The sequence below is a fragment of the Lissotriton vulgaris genome, chromosome 12 (genome assembly GCF_964263255.1).
Source record: "Lissotriton vulgaris chromosome 12, aLisVul1.2, whole genome shotgun sequence".
NCBI classification, from domain to species: domain Eukaryota; kingdom Metazoa; phylum Chordata; class Amphibia; order Caudata; family Salamandridae; genus Lissotriton; species Lissotriton vulgaris.
The window spans coordinates 452,057,377-452,078,128 of record NC_141700.1 but is presented as its reverse complement, the minus strand read 5'-3'; the positions used below and the strand labels follow the sequence as shown (position 1 = coordinate 452,078,128).

Sequence of the window (20,752 nt, the reverse complement as noted above, 5' to 3'; positions counted from 1 at the left end):
ATTATTCCTGTTAACTGTAGCATAACCCTTCCTCTCTCAACTTACCAGCTGGCTTAATCGCTACTGGTGTACCATATCCTAAAACAAAGGAAGTAAGAAGGGTGCGCTGCCACTTGGCTGGCAAAAAGATTTATATCCCAATGTACGTGCTACAATTGTTTAGAGAGTGTTAGCAAATGAGGCAAGGGAATGCAGAGAAGTATGAGAGGTTATAAACACAAATTGAGATTTGATTTTTTAATTGAGCTGTTGATTTTCACAATAAAACAGACTCCATAGTATTGATCTGGTTACCCTTTATAAAAATCTAAACTTTTTTTATTGCTTATACTAAATGTACTAACAGTGGACTTTTCCATCTGCAGATTATACTAAATGACCAGCAGTGGCAGTGTTTCACAGCAGAGTTTCTCTGAATTGCCGAGACTGAAGCAAAAAAAAAAAAAGGAAGTCTTCTGGCATACTGCATCATTTTACCAATTTATGTGGTAAGTAAAACTCCCAGTCATTCTTTTAGGCATTAAAAAGATGTAAATAGCATCGGAATGTCCTCACTAATTTATAGTGGAAGCCTGTGCCTGAATATAATTTCTGTCAAGATGGAAGTAATATGTATCACATTATGTTGGTCATGATAGTTAATAAAAGACTGACTGACTCAAACTCTACTAAAACCTGCTTTAGATCCTGGTGCTAGCAACGTTCTATTCGAGGAAATAGCTGCCTTTGAGACTGAAATGCACCATCTCACTTATGAAAAATAGTGTTACATACTCAAGGAAGGAAGCTCATCTAACCTCTTCTCCTGCACTCTCTATGTTGGACTCTGATACTCAAGATGGATTGTTGTTAAGGTTAATCTGTCTTTGTACCTCAATCCCACTTTTGAAAAGGACACAGTGCTTCGACTGGTTCCCATTCCTTTACCATTCCCCCTCCTACGTGGCTGGCAGTCATGAATACAGATAGTAACCTACTGCATAACTTCTGATATCTCATCCTCCTGTGTGGTTAGCTTCCACAAGGACAATTGGTCCAGGGGTGTCTGACATCATAAAGCTAAAGCAAGAAGTTGTCTGACATGAGGTGCCATTCTGTTGCCTAGCAGTCTGACATCATAAAGCTAAAGCAAGATGTTTTCTGACTAGAAGGCCACTCTGTTGCAAAGCAGCTGGCATCATGAAGGTAAAGGAAGATGTTGTCTGACATGAGAGCCACTCTGTTGCCTAACAAGGAGTAGGATACATTTATCTTGGTAATGAGATGAGTTGCAGGGTAGACAGGATGCCCAACGAAAAGATGAGATGGTACGAAGAAAGAAATTAGAACTTTATTTAGACTTACTCATTTGTATGAACGCAGGTTTGAGCATAAGAGTCTCAACTTCACCATTGCTGCACTGGTAGGATTTGGCTGAATAGAAGATGCAAATTATGCTATTCATAGTTTCTATTATTCCTGTTAACTGTAGCATAACCCTTCCTCTCTCAACTTACCAGCTGGCTTAATCGCTACTGGTGTACCATATCCTAAAACAAAGGAAGTAAGAAGGGTGCGCTGCCACTTGGCTGGCAAAAAGATTTATATCCCAATGTACGTGCTACAATTGTTTAGAGAGTGTTAGCAAATGAGGCAAGGGAATGCAGAGAAGTATGAGAGGTTATAAACACAAATTGAGATTTGATTTTTTAATTGAGCTGTTGATTTTCACAATAAAACAGACTCCATAGTATTGATCTGGTTACCCTTTATAAAAATCTAAACTTTTTGTATTGCTTATACTAAATGTACTAACAGTGGACTTTTCCATCTGCAGATTATACTGAATGACCAGCAGTGGCAGTGTTTCACAGCAGAGTTTCTCTGAATTGCCGAGACTGAAGCAAAAAAAAAAAAAGGAAGTCTTCTGGCATACTGCATCATTTTACCAATTTATGTGGTAAGTAAAACTCCCAGTCATTCTTTTAGGCATTAAAAAGATGTAAATAGCATCGGAATGTCCTCACTAATTTATAGTGGGAGCCTGTGCCTGAATATAATTTCTGTCAAGATGGAAGTAATATGGATCAGATTATGTTGGTCATGATAGTTAATAAAAGACTGACTGACTCAAACTCTACTAAAACCTGCTTTAGATCCTGGTGCTAGCAACGTTCTATTCGAGGAAATAGCTGCCTTTGAGACTGAAATGCACCATCTCACTTATGAAAAATAGTGTTACATACTCAAGGAAGGAAGCTCATCTAACCTCTTCTCCTGCACTCTCTATGTTGGACTCTGATACTCAAGATGGATTGTTGTTAAGGTTAATCTGTCTTTGTACCTCAATCCCACTTTTGAAAAGGACACAGTGCTTCGACTGGTTCCCATTCCTTTACCATTCCCCCTCCTACGTGGCTGGCAGTCATGAATACAGATAGTAACCTACTGCATAACTTCTGATATCTCATCCTCCTGTGTGGTTAGCTTCCACAAGGACAATTGGTCCAGGGGTGTCTGACATCATAAAGCTAAAGCAAGAAGTTGTCTGACATGAGGTGCCATTCTGTTGCCTAGCAGTCTGACATCATAAAGCTAAAGCAAGATGTTTTCTGACTAGAAGGCCACTCTGTTGCAAAGCAGCTGGCATCATGAAGGTAAAGGAAGATGTTGTCTGACATGAGAGCCACTCTGTTGCCTAACAAGGAGTAGGATACATTTATCTTGGTAATGAGATGAGTTGCAGGGTAGACCGGATGCCCAACGAAAAGATGAGATGGTACGAAGAAAGAAATTAAAACTTTATTTAGACTTACACATTTGTATGAACGCAGGTTTGAGCATAAGAGTCTCAACTTCACCATTGCTGCACTGGTAGGATTTGGCTAAAGAGAAGATGCAAATTATGCTATTCATAGTTTCTATTATTCCTGTTAACTGTAGCATAACCCTTCCTCTCTCAACTTACCAGCTGGCTTAATCGCTACTGGTGTACCATATCCTAAAACAAAGGAAGTAAGAAGGGTGCGCTGCCACTTGGCTGGCAAAAAGATTTATATCCCAATGTACGTGCTACAATTGTTTAGAGAGTGTTAGCAAATGAGGCAAGGGAATGCAGAGAAGTATGAGAGGTTATAAACACAAATTGAGATTTGATTTTTTAATTGAGCTGTTGATTTTCACAATAAAACAGACTCCATAGTATTGATCTGGTTACCCTTTATAAAAATCTAAACTTTTTGTATTGCTTATACTAAATGTACTAACAGTGGACTTTTCCATCTGCAGATTATACTAAATGACCAGCAGTGGCAGTGTTTCACAGCAGAGTTTCTCTGAATTGCCGAGACTGAAGCAAAAAAAAAAAAGGAAGTCTTCTGGCATACTGCATCATTTTACCAATTTATGTGGTAAGTAAAACTCCCAGTCATTCTTTTAGGCATTAAAAAGATGTAAATAGCATCGGAATGTCCTCACTAATTTATAGTGGGAGCCTGTGCCTGAATATAATTTCTGTCAAGATGGAAGTAATATGTATCACATTATGTTGGTCATGATAGTTAATAAAAGACTGACTGACTCAAACTCTACTAAAACCTGCTTTAGATCCTGGTGCTAGCAACGTTCTATTCAAGGAAATAGCTGCCTTTGAGACTGAAATGCACCATCTCACTTATGAAAAATAGTGTTACATACTCAAGGAAGGAAGCTCATCTAACCTCTTCTCCTGCACTCTCTGTTGGACTCTGATACTCAAGATAGAGTGTTGTTAAGGTTAATCTGTCTTTGTACCTCAATCCCACTTTCGAAAAGGACACAGTGCTTCGACTGGTTCCCATTCCTTTACCATTCCCCCTCCTACGTGGCTGGCAGTCATGAATACAGATAGTAACCTACTGCATAACTTCTGATATCTCATCCTCCTGTGTGGTTAGCTTCCACAAGGACAATTGGTCCAGGGGTGTCTGACATCATAAAGCTAAAGCAAGAAGTTGTCTGACATGAGGTGCCATTCTGTTGCCTAGCAGTCTGACATCATAAAGCTAAAGCAAGATGTTTTCTGACTAGAAGGCCACTCTGTTGCAAAGCAGCTGGCATCATGAAGGTAAAGGAAGATGTTGTCTGACATGAGAGCCACTCTGTTGCCCAACAAGGAGTAGGATACATTTATCTTGGTAATTAGATGAGTTGCAGGGTAGACAGGATGCCCAACGAAAAGATGAGATGGTACGAAGAAAGAAATTAGAACTTTATTTAGACTTACTCATTTGTATGAACGCAGGTTTGAGCATAAGAGTCTCAACTTCACCATTGCTGCACTGGTAGGATTTGGCTGAATAGAAGATGCAAATTATGCTATTCATAGTTTCTATTATTCCTGTTAACTGTAGCATAACCCTTCCTCTCTCAACTTACCAGCTGGCTTAATCGCTACTGGTGTACCATATCCTAAAACAAAGGAAGTAAGAAGGGTGCGCTGCCACTTGGCTGGCAAAAAGATTTATATCCCAATGTACGTGCTACAATTGTTTAGAGAGTGTTAGCAAATGAGGCAAGGGAATGCAGAGAAGTATGAGAGGTTATAAACACAAATTGAGATTTGATTTTTTAATTGAGCTGTTGATTTTCACAATAAAACAGACTCCATAGTATTGATCTGGTTACCCTTTATAAAAATCTAAACTTTTTTTATTGCTTATACTAAATGTACTAACAGTGGACTTTTCCATCTGCAGATTATACTAAATGACCAGCAGTGGCAGTGTTTCACAGCAGAGTTTCTCTGAATTGCCGAGACTGAAGCAAAAAAAAAAAAAGGAAGTCTTCTGGCATACTGCATCATTTTACCAATTTATGTGGTAAGTAAAACTCCCAGTCATTCTTTTAGGCATTAAAAAGATGTAAATAGCATCGGAATGTCCTCACTAATTTATAGTGGAAGCCTGTGCCTGAATATAATTTCTGTCAAGATGGAAGTAATATGTATCACATTATGTTGGTCATGATAGTTAATAAAAGACTGACTGACTCAAACTCTACTAAAACCTGCTTTAGATCCTGGTGCTAGCAACGTTCTATTCGAGGAAATAGCTGCCTTTGAGACTGAAATGCACCATCTCACTTATGAAAAATAGTGTTACATACTCAAGGAAGGAAGCTCATCTAACCTCTTCTCCTGCACTCTCTATGTTGGACTCTGATACTCAAGATGGATTGTTGTTAAGGTTAATCTGTCTTTGTACCTCAATCCCACTTTTGAAAAGGACACAGTGCTTCGACTGGTTCCCATTCCTTTACCATTCCCCCTCCTACGTGGCTGGCAGTCATGAATACAGATAGTAACCTACTGCATAACTTCTGATATCTCATCCTCCTGTGTGGTTAGCTTCCACAAGGACAATTGGTCCAGGGGTGTCTGACATCATAAAGCTAAAGCAAGAAGTTGTCTGACATGAGGTGCCATTCTGTTGCCTAGCAGTCTGACATCATAAAGCTAAAGCAAGATGTTTTCTGACTAGAAGGCCACTCTGTTGCAAAGCAGCTGGCATCATGAAGGTAAAGGAAGATGTTGTCTGACATGAGAGCCACTCTGTTGCCTAACAAGGAGTAGGATACATTTATCTTGGTAATGAGATGAGTTGCAGGGTAGACAGGATGCCCAACGAAAAGATGAGATGGTACGAAGAAAGAAATTAGAACTTTATTTAGACTTACACATTTGTATGAACGCAGGTTTGAGCATAAGAGTCTCAACTTCACCATTGCTGCACTGGTAGGATTTGGCTAAAGAGAAGATGCAAATTATGCTATTCATAGTTTCTATTATTCCTGTTAACTGTAGCATAACCCTTCCTCTCTCAACTTATCAGCTGGCTTAATCGCTACTGGTGTACCATATCCTAAAACAAAGGAAGTAAGAAGGGTGCGCTGCCACTTGGCTGGCAAAAAGATTTATATCCCAATGTACGTGCTACAATTGTTTAGAGAGTGTTAGCAAATGAGGCAAGGGAATGCAGAGAAGTATGAGAGGTTATAAACACAAATTGAAATTTGATTTTTTAATTGAGCTGTTGATTTTCACAATAAAACAGACTCCATAGTATTGATCTGGTTACCCTTTATAAAAATCTAAACTTTTTGTATTGCTTATACTAAATGTACTAACAGTGGACTTTTCCATCTGCAGATTATACTGAATGACCAGCAGTGGCAGTGTTTCACAGCAGAGTTTCTCTGAATTGCCGAGACTGAAGCAAAAAAAAAAAAAGGAAGTCTTCTGGCATACTGCATCATTTTACCAATTTATGTGGTAAGTAAAACTCCCAGTCATTCTTTTAGGCATTAAAAAGATGTAAATAGCATCGGAATGTCCTCACTAATTTATAGTGGGAGCCTGTGCCTGAATATAATTTCTGTCAAGATGGAAGTAATATGGATCAGATTATGTTGGTCATGATAGTTAAAAAAAGACTGACTGACTCAAACTCTACTAAAACCTGCTTTAGATCCTGGTGCTAGCAACGTTCTATTCGAGGAAATAGCTGCCTTTGAGACTGAAATGCACCATCTCACTTATGAAAAATAGTGTTACATACTCAAGGAAGGAAGCTCATCTAACCTCTTCTCCTGCACTCTCTATGTTGGACTCTGATACTCAAGATGGAGTGTTGTTAAGGTTAATCTGTCTTTGTACCTCAATCCCACTTTCGAAAAGGACACAGTGCTTCGACTGGTTCCCATTCCTTTACCATTCCCCCTCCTACGTGGCTGGCAGTCATGAATACAGATAGTAACCTACTGCATAACTTCTGATATCTCATCCTCCTGTGTGGTTAGCTTCCACAAGGACAATTGGTCCAGGGGTGTCTGACATCATAAAGCTAAAGCAAGAAGTTGTCTGACATGAGGTGCCATTCTGTTGCCTAGCAGTCTGACATCATAAAGCTAAAGCAAGATGTTTTCTGACTAGAAGGCCACTCTGTTGCAAAGCAGCTGGCATCATGAAGGTAAAGGAAGATGTTGTCTGACATGAGAGCCACTCTGTTGCCTAACAAGGAGTAGGATACATTTATCTTGGTAATGAGATAAGTTGCAGGGTAGACAGGATGCCCAACGAAAAGATGAGATGGTACGAAGAAAGAAATTAGAACTTTATTTAGACTTACTCATTTGTATGAACGCAGGTTTGAGCATAAGAGTCTCAACTTCACCATTGCTGCACTGGTAGGATTTGGCTGAATAGAAGATGCAAATTATGCTATTCATAGTTTCTATTATTCCTGTTAACTGTAGCATAACCCTTCCTCTCTCAACTTACCAGCTGGCTTAAGCGCTACTGGTGTACCATATCCTAAAACAAAGGAAGTAAGAAGGGTGCGCTGCCACTTGGCTGGCAAAAAGATTTATATCCCAATGTACGTGCTACAATTGTTTAGAGAGTGTAGCAAATGAGGCAAGGGAATGCAGAGAAGTATGAGAGGTTATAAACACAAATTGAGATTTGATTTTTTAATTGAGCTGTTGATTTTCACAATAAAACAGACTCCATAGTATTGATCTGGTTACCCTTTATAAAAATCTAAACTTTTTTTATTGCTTATACTAAATGTACTAACAGTGGACTTTTCCATCTGCAGATTATACTAAATGACCAGCAGTGGCAGTGTTTCACAGCAGAGTTTCTCTGAATTGCCGAGACTGAAGCAAAAAAAAAAAAAGGAAGTCTTCTGGCATACTGCATCATTTTACCAATTTATGTGGTAAGTAAAACTCCCAGTCATTCTTTTAGGCATTAAAAAGATGTAAATAGCATCGGAATGTCCTCACTAATTTATAGTGGGAGCCTGTGCCTGAATATAATTTCTGTCAAGATGGAAGTAATATGTATCACATTATGTTGGTCATGATAGTTAATAAAAGACTGACTGACTCAAACTCTACTAAAACCTGCTTTAGATCCTGGTGCTAGCAACGTTCTATTCGAGGAAATAGCTGCCTTTGAGACTGAAATGCACCATCTCACTTATGAAAAATAGTGTTACATACTCAAGGAAGGAAGCTCATCTAACCTCTTCTCCTGCACTCTCTATGTTGGACTCTGATACTCAAGATGGAGTGTTGTTAAGGTTAATCTGTCTTTGTACCTCAATCCCACTTTCGAAAAGGACACAGTGCTTCGACTGGTTCCCATTCCTTTACCATTCCCCCTCCTACGTGGCTGGCAGTCATGAATACAGATAGTAACCTACTGCATAACTTCTGATATCTCATCCTCCTGTGTGGTTAGCTTCCACAAGGACAATTGGTCTAGGGGTGTCTGACATCATAAAGCTAAAGCAAGAAGTTGTCTGACATGAGGTGCCATTCTGTTGCCTAGCAGTCTGACATCATAAAGCTAAAGCAAGGTGTTTTCTGACTAGAAGGCCACTCTGTTGCAAAGCAGCTGGCATCATGAAGGTAAAGGAAGATGTTGTCTGACATGAGAGCCACTCTGTTGCCTAACAAGGAGTAGGATACATTTATCTTGGTAATGAGATGAGTTGGAGGGTAGACAGGATGCCCAACGAAAAGATGAGATGGTACGAAGAAAGAAATTAGAACTTTATTTAGACTTACTCATTTGTATGAACGCAGGTTTGAGCACAAGAGTCTCAACTTCACCATTGCTGCACTGGTAGGATTTGGCTGAATAGAAGATGCAAATTATGCTATTCATAGTTTCTATTATTCCTGTTAACTGTAGCATAACCCTTCCTCTCTCAACTTACCAGCTGGCTTAAGCGCTACTGGTGTACCATATCCTAAAACAAAGGAAGTAAGAAGGGTGCGCTGCCACTTGGCTGGCAAAAAGATTTATATCCCAATGTACGTGCTACAATTGTTTAGAGAGTGTAGCAAATGAGGCAAGGGAATGCAGAGAAGTATGAGAGGTTATAAACACAAATTGAGATTTGATTTTTTAATTGAGCTGTTGATTTTCACAATAAAACAGACTCCATAGTATTGATCTGGTTACCCTTTATAAAAATCTAAACTTTTTGTAGTGCTTATACTAAATGTACTAACAGTGGACTTTTCCATCTGCAGATTATACTGAATGACCAGCAGTGGCAGTGTTTCACAGCAGAGTTTCTCTGAATTGCCGAGACTGAAGCAAAAAAAAAAAAGGAAGTCTTCTGGCATACTGCATCATTTTACCAATTTATGTGGTAAGTAAAACTCCCAGTCATTCTTTTAGGCATTAAAAAGATGTAAATAGCATCGGAATGTCCTCACTAATTTATAGTGGGAGCCTGTGCCTGAATATAATTTCTGTCAAGATGGAAGTAATATGTATCACATTATGTTGGTCATGATAGTTAATAAAAGACTGACTGACTCAAACTCTACTAAAACCTGCTTTAGATCCTGGTGCTAGCAACGTTCTATTCGAGGAAATAGCTGCCTTTGAGACTGAAATGCACCATCTCACTTATGAAAAATAGTGTTACATACTCAAGGAAGGAAGCTCATCTAACCTCTTCTCCTGCACTCTCTATGTTGGACTCTGATACTCAAGATGGAGTGTTGTTAAGGTTAATCTGTCTTTGTACCTCAATCCCACTTTCGAAAAGGACACAGTGCTTCGACTGGTTCCCATTCCTTTACCATTCCCCCTCCTACGTGGCTGGCAGTCATGAATACAGATAGTAACCTACTGCATAACTTCTGATATCTCATCCTCCTGTGTGGTTAGCTTCCACAAGGACAATTGGTCTAGGGGTGTCTGACATCATAAAGCTAAAGCAAGAAGTTGTCTGACATGAGGTGCCATTCTGTTGCCTAGCAGTCTGACATCATAAAGCTAAAGCAAGGTGTTTTCTGACTAGAAGGCCACTCTGTTGCAAAGCAGCTGGCATCATGAAGGTAAAGGAAGATGTTGTCTGACATGAGAGCCACTCTGTTGCCTAACAAGGAGTAGGATACATTTATCTTGGTAATGAGATGAGTTGGAGGGTAGACAGGATGCCCAACGAAAAGATGAGATGGTACGAAGAAAGAAATTAGAACTTTATTTAGACTTACTCATTTGTATGAACGCAGGTTTGAGCACAAGAGTCTCAACTTCACCATTGCTGCACTGGTAGGATTTGGCTGAATAGAAGATGCAAATTATGCTATTCATAGTTTCTATTATTCCTGTTAACTGTAGCATAACCCTTCCTCTCTCAACTTACCAGCTGGCTTAAGCGCTACTGGTGTACCATATCCTAAAACAAAGGAAGTAAGAAGGGTGCGCTGCCACTTGGCTGGCAAAAAGATTTATATCCCAATGTACGTGCTACAATTGTTTAGAGAGTGTAGCAAATGAGGCAAGGGAATGCAGAGAAGTATGAGAGGTTATAAACACAAATTGAGATTTGATTTTTTAATTGAGCTGTTGATTTTCACAATAAAACAGACTCCATAGTATTGATCTGGTTACCCTTTATAAAAATCTAAACTTTTTGTAGTGCTTATACTAAATGTACTAACAGTGGACTTTTCCATCTGCAGATTATACTGAATGACCAGCAGTGGCAGTGTTTCACAGCAGAGTTTCTCTGAATTGCCGAGACTGAAGCAAAAAAAAAAAAGGAAGTCTTCTGGCATACTGCATCATTTTACCAATTTATGTGGTAAGTAAAACTCCCAGTCATTCTTTTAGGCATTAAAAAGATGTAAATAGCATCGGAATGTCCTCACTAATTTATAGTGGGAGCCTGTGCCTGAATATAATTTCGGTCAAGATGGAAGTAATATGGATCACATTATGTTGGTCATGATAGTTAATAAAAGACTGACTGACTCAAACTCTACTAAAACCTGCTTTAGATCCTGGTGCTAGCAACGTTCTATTCGAGGAAATAGCTGCCTTTGAGACTGAAATGCACCATCTCACTGATGAAAAATAGTGTTACATACTCAAGGAAGGAAGCTCATCTAACCTCTTCTCCTGCACTCTCTATGTTGGACTCTGATACTCAAGATGGAGTGTTGTTAAGGTTAATCTGTCTTTGTACCTCAATCCCACTTTCGAAAAGGACACAGTGCTTCGACTGGTTCCCATTCCTTTACCATTCCCCCTCCTACGTGGCTGGCAGTCATGAATACAGATAGTAACCTACTGCATACCTTCTGATATTTCATCCTCCTGTGTGGTTAGCTTCCACAAGGACAATTGGTCCAGGGGTGTCTGACATCATAAAGCTAAAGCAAGAAGTTGTCTGACATGAGGTGCCATTCTGTTGCCTAGCAGTCTGACATCATAAAGCTAAAGCAAGATGTTTTCTGACTAGAAGGCCACTCTGTTGTAAAGCAGCTGGCATCATGAAGGTAAAGGAAGATGTTGTCTGACATGAGAGCCACTCTGTTGCCTAACAAGGAGTAGGATACATTTATCTTGGTAATGAGATGAGTTGCAGGGTAGACCGGATGCCCAACGAAAAGATGAGATGGTACGAAGAAAGAAATTAAAACTTTATTTAGACTTACACATTTGTATGAACGCAGGTTTGAGCATAAGAGTCTCAACTTCACCATTGCTGCACTGGTAGGATTTGGCTAAAGAGAAGATGCAAATTATGCTATTCATAGTTTCTATTATTCTTGTTAACTGTAGCATAACCCTTCCTCTCTCAACTTACCAGCTGGCTTAATCGCTACTGGTGTACCATATCCTAAAACAAAGGAAGTAAGAAGGGTGCGCTGCCACTTGGCTGGCAAAAAGATTTATATCCCAATGTACGTGCTACAATTGTTTAGAGAGTGTTAGCAAATGAGGCAAGGGAATGCAGAGAAGTATGAGAGGTTATAAACACAAATTGAGATTTGATTTTTTAATTGAGCTGTTGATTTTCACAATAAAACAGACTCCATAGTATTGATCTGATTACCCTTTATAAAAATCTAAACTTGTTGTATTGCTTATACTAAATGTACTAACAGTGGACTTTTCCATCTGCAGATTATACTAAATGACCAGCAGTGGCAGTGTTTCACAGCAGAGTTTCTCTGAATTGCCGAGACTGAAGCAAAAAAAAAAAAGGAAGTCTTCTGGCATACTGCATCATTTTACCAATTTATGTGGTAAGTAAAACTCCCAGTCATTCTTTTAGGCATTAAAAAGATGTAAATAGCATCGGAATGTCCTCACTAATTTATAGTGGGAGCCTGTGCCTGAATATAATTTCTGTCAAGATGGAAGTAATATGTATCACATTATGTTGGTCATGATAGTTAATAAAAGACTGACGGACTCAAACTCTACTAAAACCTGCTTTAGATCCTGGTGCTAGCAACGTTCTATTCGAGGAAATAGCTGCCTTTGAGACTGAAATGCACCATCTCACTGATGAAAAATAGTGTTACATACTCAAGGAAGGAAGCTCATCTAACCTCTTCTCCTGCACTCTCTATGTTGGACTCTGATACTCAAGATGGAGTGTTGTTAAGGTTAATCTGTCTTTGTACCTCAATCCCACTTTCGAAAAGGACACAGTGCTTCGACTGGTTCCCATTCCTTTACCATTCCCCCTCCTACGTGGCTGGCAGTCATGAATACAGATAGTAACCTACTGCATACCTTCTGATATCTCATCCTCCTGTGTGGTTAGCTTCCACAAGGACAATTGGTCCAGGGGTGTCTGACATCATAAAGCTAAAGCAAGAAGTTGTCTGACATGAGGTGCCATTCTGTTGCCTAGCAGTCTGACATCATAAAGCTAAAGCAAGGTGTTTTCTGACTAGAAGGCCACTCTGTTGCAAAGCAGCTGGCATCATGAAGGTAAAGGAAGATGTTGTCTGACATGAGAGCCACTCTGTTGCCTAACAAGGAGTAGGATACATTTATCTTGGTAATGAGATGAGTTGCAGGGTAGACAGGATGCCCAATGAAAAGATGAGATGGTACGAAGAAAGAAATTAGAACTTTATTTAGACTTACACATTTGTATGAACGGAGGTTTGAGCATAAGAGTCTCAACTTCACCATTGCTGCACTGGTAGGATTTGGCTAAATAGAAGATGCAAATTATGCTATTCATAGTTTCTATTATTCCTGTTAACTGTAGCATAACCCTTCCTCTCTCAACTTACCAGCTGGCTTAATCGCTACTGGTGTACCATATCCTAAAACAAAGGAAGTAAGAAGGGTGCGCTGCCACTTGGCTGGCAAAAAGATTTATATCCCAATGTACGTGCTACAATTGTTTAGAGAGTGTTAGCAAATGAGGCAAGGGAATGCAGAGAAGTATGAGAGGTTATAAACACAAATTGAGATTTGATTTTTTAATTGAGCTGTTGATTTTCACAATAAAACAGACTCCATAGTATTGATCTGGTTACCCTTTATAAAAATCTAAACTTTTTGTATTGCTTATACTAAATGTACTAACAGTGGACTTTTCCATCTGCAGATTATACTGAATGACCAGCAGTGGCAGTGTTTCACAGCAGAGTTTCTCTGAATTGCCGAGAATGAAGCAAAAAAAAAAAGGAAGTCTTCTGGCATACTGCATCATTTTACCAATTTATGTGGTAAGCAAAACTCCCAATCATTCTTTTAGGCATTAAAAAGATGTCAATAGCATTGGAATGTTGTCACTACTTTATAGTGGGAGCCTGTGCCTGAATATAATTTCTGTCAAGATGGAAGTAATATGGATCACATTATGTTGGTCATGATAGTTAATAAAAGACTGACTGACTCAAACTCTACTAAAATCTGCTTTAGATCCTGGTGCTAGCAATGTTCTATTCGAGGAAATTGCTGCCTTTGAGACTGAAATGCACCATCTCACTTATGAAAAATAGTGTTACATACTCAAGGAAGGAAGCTCATCTAACCTCTTCTCCTGCACTCTCTATGTTGGACTCTGATACTCAAGATGGATTGTTGTTAAGGTTAATCTGTCTTTGTACCTCAATCCCACTTTTGAAAAGGACACAGTGCTTCGACTGGTTCCCATTCCTTTACCAATCCCCCTCCTACGTGGCTGGCAGTCATGAATACAGATAGTAACCTACTGCATAACTTCTGATATCTCATCCTCCTGTGTGGTTAGCTTCCACAAGGACAATTGGTCCAGGGGTGTCTGACATCATAAAGCTAAAGCAAGAAGTTGTCTGACATGAGGTGCCATTCTGTTGCCTAGCAGTATGACATCATAAAGCTAAAGCAAGATGTTTTCTGACTAGAAGGCCACTCTGTTGCAAAGCAGCTGGCATCATGAAGGTAAAGGAAGATGTTGTCTGACATGAGAGCCACTCTGTTGCCTAACAAGGAGTAGGATACATTTATCTTGGTAATGAGATGAGTTGCAGGGTAGACAGGATGCCCAAACAAAAGATGAGATGGTACGAAGAAAGAAATTAGAACTTTATTTAGACTTACTCATTTGTATGAACGCAGGTTTGAGCATAAGAGTCTCAACTTCACCATTGCTGCACTGGTAGGATTTGGCTGAATAGAAGATGCAAATTATGCTATTCATAGTTTCTATTATTCCTGTTAACTGTAGCATAACCCTTCCTCTCTCAACTTACCAGCTGGCTTAATCGCTACTGGTGTACCATATCCTAAAACAAAGGAAGTAAGAAGGGTGCGCTGCCACTTGGCTGGCAAAAAGATTTATATCCCAATGTACGTGCTACAATTGTTTAGAGAGTGTTAGCAAATGAGGCAAGGGAATGCAGAGAAGTATGAGAGGTTATAAACACAAATTGAGATTTGATGTTTTAATTGAGCTGTTGATTTTCACAATAAAACAGACTCCATAGTATTGATCTGGTTACCCTTTATAAAAATCTAAACTTTTTGTATTGCTTATACTAAATGTACTAACAGTGGACTTTTCCATCTGCAGATTATACTGAATGACCAGCAGTGGCAGTGTTTCACAGCAGAGTTTCTCTGAATTGCCGAGACTGAAGCAAAAAAAAAAAAAAGGAAGTCTTCTGGCATACTGCATCATTTTACCAATTTATGTGGTAAGTAAAACTCCCAGTCATTCTTTTAGGCATTAAAAAGATGTAAATAGCATCGGAATGTCCTCACTAATTTATAGTGGGAGCCTGTGCCTGAATATAATTTCTGTCAAGATGGAAGTAATATGGATCACATTATGTTGGTCATGATAGTTAATAAAAGACTGACTGACTCAAACTCTACTAAAACCTGCTTTAGATCCTGGTGCTAGCAACGTTCTATTCGAGGAAATAGCTGCCTTTGAGACTGAAATGCACCATCTCACTTATGAAAAATAGTGTTACATACTCAAGGATGGAAGCTCATCTAACCTCTTCTCCTGCAATCTCTATGTTGGACTCTGATACTCAAGATGGAGTGTTGTTAAGGTTAATCTGTCTTTGTACCTCAATCCCACTTTCGAAAAGGACACAGTGCTTCGACTGGTTCCCATTCCTTTACCATTCCCCCTCCTACGTGGCTGGCAGTCATGAATACAGATAGTAACCTACTGCATAACTTCTGATATCTCATCCTCCTGTGTGGTTAGCTTCCACAAGGACAATTGGTCCAGGGGTGTCTGACATCATAAAGCTAAAGCAAGAAGTTGTCTGACATGAGGTGCCATTCTGTTGCCTAGCAGTCTGACATCATAAAGCTAAAGCAAGGTGTTTTCTGACTAGAAGGCCACTCTGTTGCAAAGCAGCTGGCATCATGAAGGTAAAGGAAGATGTTGTCTGACATGAGAGCCACTCTGTTGCCTAACAAGGAGTAGGATACATTTATCTTGGTAATGAGATGAGTTGCAGGGTAGACAGGATGCCCAACGAAAAGATGAGATGGTACGAAGAAAGAAATTAGAACTTTATTTAGACTTACACATTTGTATGAACGGAGGTTTGAGCATAAGAGTCTCAACTTCACCATTGCTGCACTGGTAGGATTTGGCTAAATAGAAGATGCAAATTATGCTATTCATAGTTTCTATTATTCCTGTTAACTGTAGCATAACCCTTCCTCTCTCAACTTACCAGCTGGCTTAATCGCTACTGGTGTACCATATCCTAAAACAAAGGAAGTAAGAAGGGTGCGCTGCCACTTGGCTGGCAAAAAGATTTATATCCCAATGTACGTGCTACAATTGTTTAGAGAGTGTTAGCAAATGAGGCAAGGGAATGCAGAGAAGTATGAGAGGTTATAAACACAAATTGAGATTTGATTTTTTAATTGAGCTGTTGATTTTTACAATAAAACAGACTCCATAGTATTGATCTGGTTACCCTTTATAAAAATCTAAACTTTTTGTATTGCTTATACTAAATGTACTAACAGTGGACTTTTCCATCTGCAGATTATACTAAATGACCAGCAGTGGCAGTGTTTCACAGCAGAGTTTCTCTGAATTGCCGAGACTGAAGCAAAAAAAAAAAAAGGAAGTCTTCTGGCATTCTGCATCATTTTACCAATTTATGTGGTAAGTAAAACTCCCAGTCATTCTTTTAGGCATTAAAAAGATGTAAATAGCATCGGAATGTCCTCACTAATTTATAGAGGGAGCATGTGCCTGAATATAATTTCTGTCAAGATGGAAGTAATATGTATCACATTATGTTGGTCATGATAGTTAATAAAAGACTGACTGACTCAAACTCTACTAAAACCTGCTTTAGATCCTGGTGCTAGCAACGTTCTATTCGAGGAAATAGCTGCCTTTGAGACTGAAATGCACCATCTCACTTGTGAAAAATAGTGTTACATACCCAAGGAAGGAAGCTCATCTAACCTCTTCTCCTGCACTCTCTATGTTGGACTCTGATACTCAAGATGGAGTGTTGTTAAGGTTAATCTGTCTTTGTACCTCAATCCCACTTTCGAAAAGGACACAGTGCTTCGACTGGTTCCCATTCCTTTACCATTCCCCCTCCCACGTGGCTGGCAGTCATGAATACAGATAGTAACCTACTGCATAACTTCTGATATCTCATCCTCCTGTGTGGTTAGCTTCCACAAGGACAATTGGTCCAGGGGTGTCTGACATCATAAAGCTAAAGCAAGAAGTTGTCTGACATGAGGTGCCATTCTGTTGCCTAGCAGTATGACATCATAAAGCTAAAGCAAGATGTTTTCTGACTAGAAGGCCACTCTGTTGCAAAGCAGCTGGCATCATGAAGGTAAAGGAAGATGTTGTCTGACATGAGAGCCACTCTGTTGCCTAACAAGGAGTAGGATACATTTATCTTGGTAATGAGATGAGTTGCAGGGTAGACAGGATGCCCAAACAAAAGATGAGATGGTACGAAGAAAGAAATTAGAACTTTATTTAGACTTACTCATTTGTATGAACGCAGGTTTGAGCATAAGAGTCTCAACTTCACCATTGCTGCACTGGTAGGATTTGGCTGAATAGAAGATGCAAATTATGCTATTCATAGTTTCTATTATTCCTGTTAACTGTAGCATAACCCTTCCTCTCTCAACTTACCAGCTGGCTTAATCGCTACTGGTGTACCATATCCTAAAACAAAGGAAGTAAGAAGGGTGCGCTGCCACTTGGCTGGCAAAAAGATTTATATCCCAATGTACGTGCTACAATTGTTTAGAGAGTGTTAGCAAATGAGGCAAGGGAATGCAGAGAAGTATGAGAGGTTATAAACACAAATTGAGATTTGATGTTTTAATTGAGCTGTTGATTTTCACAATAAAACAGACTCCATAGTATTGATCTGGTTACCCTTTATAAAAATCTAAACTTTTTGTATTGCTTATACTAAATGTACTAACAGTGGACTTTTCCATCTGCAGATTATACTGAATGACCAGCAGTGGCAGTGTTTCACAGCAGAGTTTCTCTGAATTGCCGAGACTGAAGCAAAAAAAAAAAAAGGAAGTCTTCTGGCATACTGCATCATTTTACCAATTTATGTGGTAAGTAAAACTCCCAGTCATTCTTTTAGGCATTAAAAAGATGTAAATAGCATCGGAATGTCCTCACTAATTTATAGTGGGAGCCTGTGCCTGAATATAATTTCTGTCAAGATGGAAGTAATATGGATCACATTATGTTGGTCATGATAGTTAATAAAAGACTGACTGACTCAAACTCTACTAAAACCTGCTTTAGATCCTGGTGCTAGCAACGTTCTATTCGAGGAAATAGCTGCCTTTGAGACTGAAATGCACCATCTCACTTATGAAAAATAGTGTTACATACTCAAGGATGGAAGCTCATCTAACCTCTTCTCCTGCAATCTCTATGTTGGACTCTGATACTCAAGATGGAGTGTTGTTAAGGTTAATCTGTCTTTGTACCTCAATCCCACTTTCGAAAAGGACACAGTGCTTCGACTGGTTCCCATTCCTTTACCATTCCCCCTCCTACGTGGCTGGCAGTCATGAATACAGATAGTAACCTACTGCATAACTTCTGATATCTCATCCTCCTGTGTGGTTAGCTTCCACAAGGACAATTGGTCCAGGGGTGTCTGACATCATAAAGCTAAAGCAAGAAGTTGTCTGACATGAGGTGCCATTCTGTTGCCTAGCAGTCTGACATCATAAAGCTAAAGCAAGGTGTTTTCTGACTAGAAGGCCACTCTGTTGCAAAGCAGCTGGCATCATGAAGGTAAAGGAAGATGTTGTCTGACATGAGAGCCACTCTGTTGCCTAACAAGGAGTAGGATACATTTATCTTGGTAATGAGATGAGTTGCAGGGTAGACAGGATGCCCAACGAAAAGATGAGATGGTACGAAGAAAGAAATTAGAACTTTATTTAGACTTACACATTTGTATGAACGGAGGTTTGAGCATAAGAGTCTCAACTTCACCATTGCTGCACTGGTAGGATTTGGCTAAATAGAAGATGCAAATTATGCTATTCATAGTTTCTATTATTCCTGTTAACTGTAGCATAACCCTTCCTCTCTCAACTTACCAGCTGGCTTAATCGCTACTGGTGTACCATATCCTAAAACAAAGGAAGTAAGAAGGGTGCGCTGCCACTTGGCTGGCAAAAAGATTTATATCCCAATGTACGTGCTACAATTGTTTAGAGAGTGTTAGCAAATGAGGCAAGGGAATGCAGAGAAGTATGAGAGGTTATAAACACAAATTGAGATTTGATTTTTTAATTGAGCTGTTGATTTTCACAATAAAACAGACTCCATAGTATTGATCTGGTTACCCTTTATAAAAATCTAAACTTTTTGTATTGCTTATACTAAATGTACTAACAGTGGACTTTTCCATCTGCAGATTATACTGAATGACCAGCAGTGGCAGTGTTTCACAGCAGAGTTTCTCTGAATTGCCGAGAATGAAGCCAAAAAAAAAAAGGAAGTCTTCTGGCATACTGCATCATTTTACCAATGTATGTGGTAAGCAAAACTCCCAATCATTCTTTTAGGCATTAAAAAGATGTCAATAGCATCGGAATGTCCTCACTACTTTATAGTGGGAGCCTGTGCCTGAATATAATTTCTGTCAAGATGTAAGTAATATGTATCACATTATGTTGGTCATGATAGTTAATAAAAGACTGACTGACTCAAACTCTACTAAAATCTGCTTTAGATCCTGGTGCTAGCAATGTTCTATTCGAGGAAATTGCTGCCTTTGAGACTGAAATGCACCATCTCACTTATGAAAAATAGTGTTACATACTCAAGGAAGGAAGCTCATCTAACCTCTTCTCCTGCACTCTCTATGTTGGACTCTGATACTCAAGATGGATTGTTGTTAAGGTTAATCTGTCTTTGTACCTCAATCCCACTTTTGAAAAGGACACAGTGCTTCTACTGGTTCCCATTCCTTTACCATTCCCCCTCCTACGTGGCTGGCAGTCATGAATACAGATAGTAACCTACTGCATAACTTCAGATATCTCATCCTCCTGTGTGGTTAGCTTCCACAAGGGCAATTGGTCCAGGGGTGTCTGACATCATAAAGCTAAAGCAAGAAATTGTCTGACATGAGGTGCCATTCTGTTGCCTAGCAGTCTGACATCATAAAGCTAAAGCAAGATGTTTTCTGACTAGAAGGCCACTCTGTTGCAAAGCAGCTGGCATCATGAAGGTAAAGGAAGATGTTGTCTGACATGAGAGCCACTCTGTTGCCTAACAAGGAGTAGGATACATTTATCTTGGTAATGAGATGAGTTGCAGGGTAGACAGGATGCCCAACGAAAAGATGAGATGGTACGAAGAAAGAAATTAGAACTTTATTTAGACTCACTCATTTGTATGAACGCAGGTTTGAGCATAAGAGTCTCAACTTCACCATTGCTGCACTGGTAGGATTTGGCTGAATAGAAGATGCAAATTATGCTATTCATAGTTTCTATTATTCCTGTTAACTGTAGCATAACCCTTCCTCTCTCAACTTTCCAGCTGGCTTAATCGCTACTGGTGTACCATATCCTAAAACAAAGGAAGTAAGAAGGGTGCGCTGCCACTTGGCTGGCAAAAAGATTTATATCCCAATGTACGTGCTACAATTGTTTAGAGAGTGTTAGCAAATGAGGCAAGGGAATGCAGAGAAGTATGAGAGGTTATAAACACAAATTGAGATTTGATGTTTTAATTGAGCTGTTGATTTTCACAATAAAACAGACTCCATAGTATTGATCTGGTTACCCTTTATAAAAATCTAAACTTTTTGTATTGCTTATACTAAATGTACTAACAGTGGACTTTTCCATCTGCAGATTATACTGAATGACCAGCAGTGGCAGTGTTTCACAGCAGAGTTTCTCTGAATTGCCGAGAATGAAGCAAAAAAAAAAAGGAAG

General features: G+C 39.3%; 1 long non-coding RNA gene across 1 annotated transcript; it reads left to right on the top strand.

Annotated features, from left to right (window-relative positions):
* The first annotated feature begins 377 nt into the window (after positions 1-377).
* LOC147676756 (uncharacterized) lies at positions 378-19,340 on the top strand. Its single transcript, XR_015302432.1, has 14 exons — positions 378-488; positions 1,817-1,939; positions 3,268-3,389; positions 4,716-4,838; positions 6,167-6,289; positions 7,617-7,739; positions 9,067-9,188; positions 10,516-10,637; positions 11,966-12,087; positions 13,416-13,536; positions 14,865-14,988; positions 16,317-16,439; positions 17,768-17,890; positions 19,219-19,340. It is a non-coding gene; the product is annotated as an uncharacterized LOC147676756 (long non-coding RNA).
* The last annotated feature ends 1,412 nt before the right edge of the window (positions 19,341-20,752 follow it).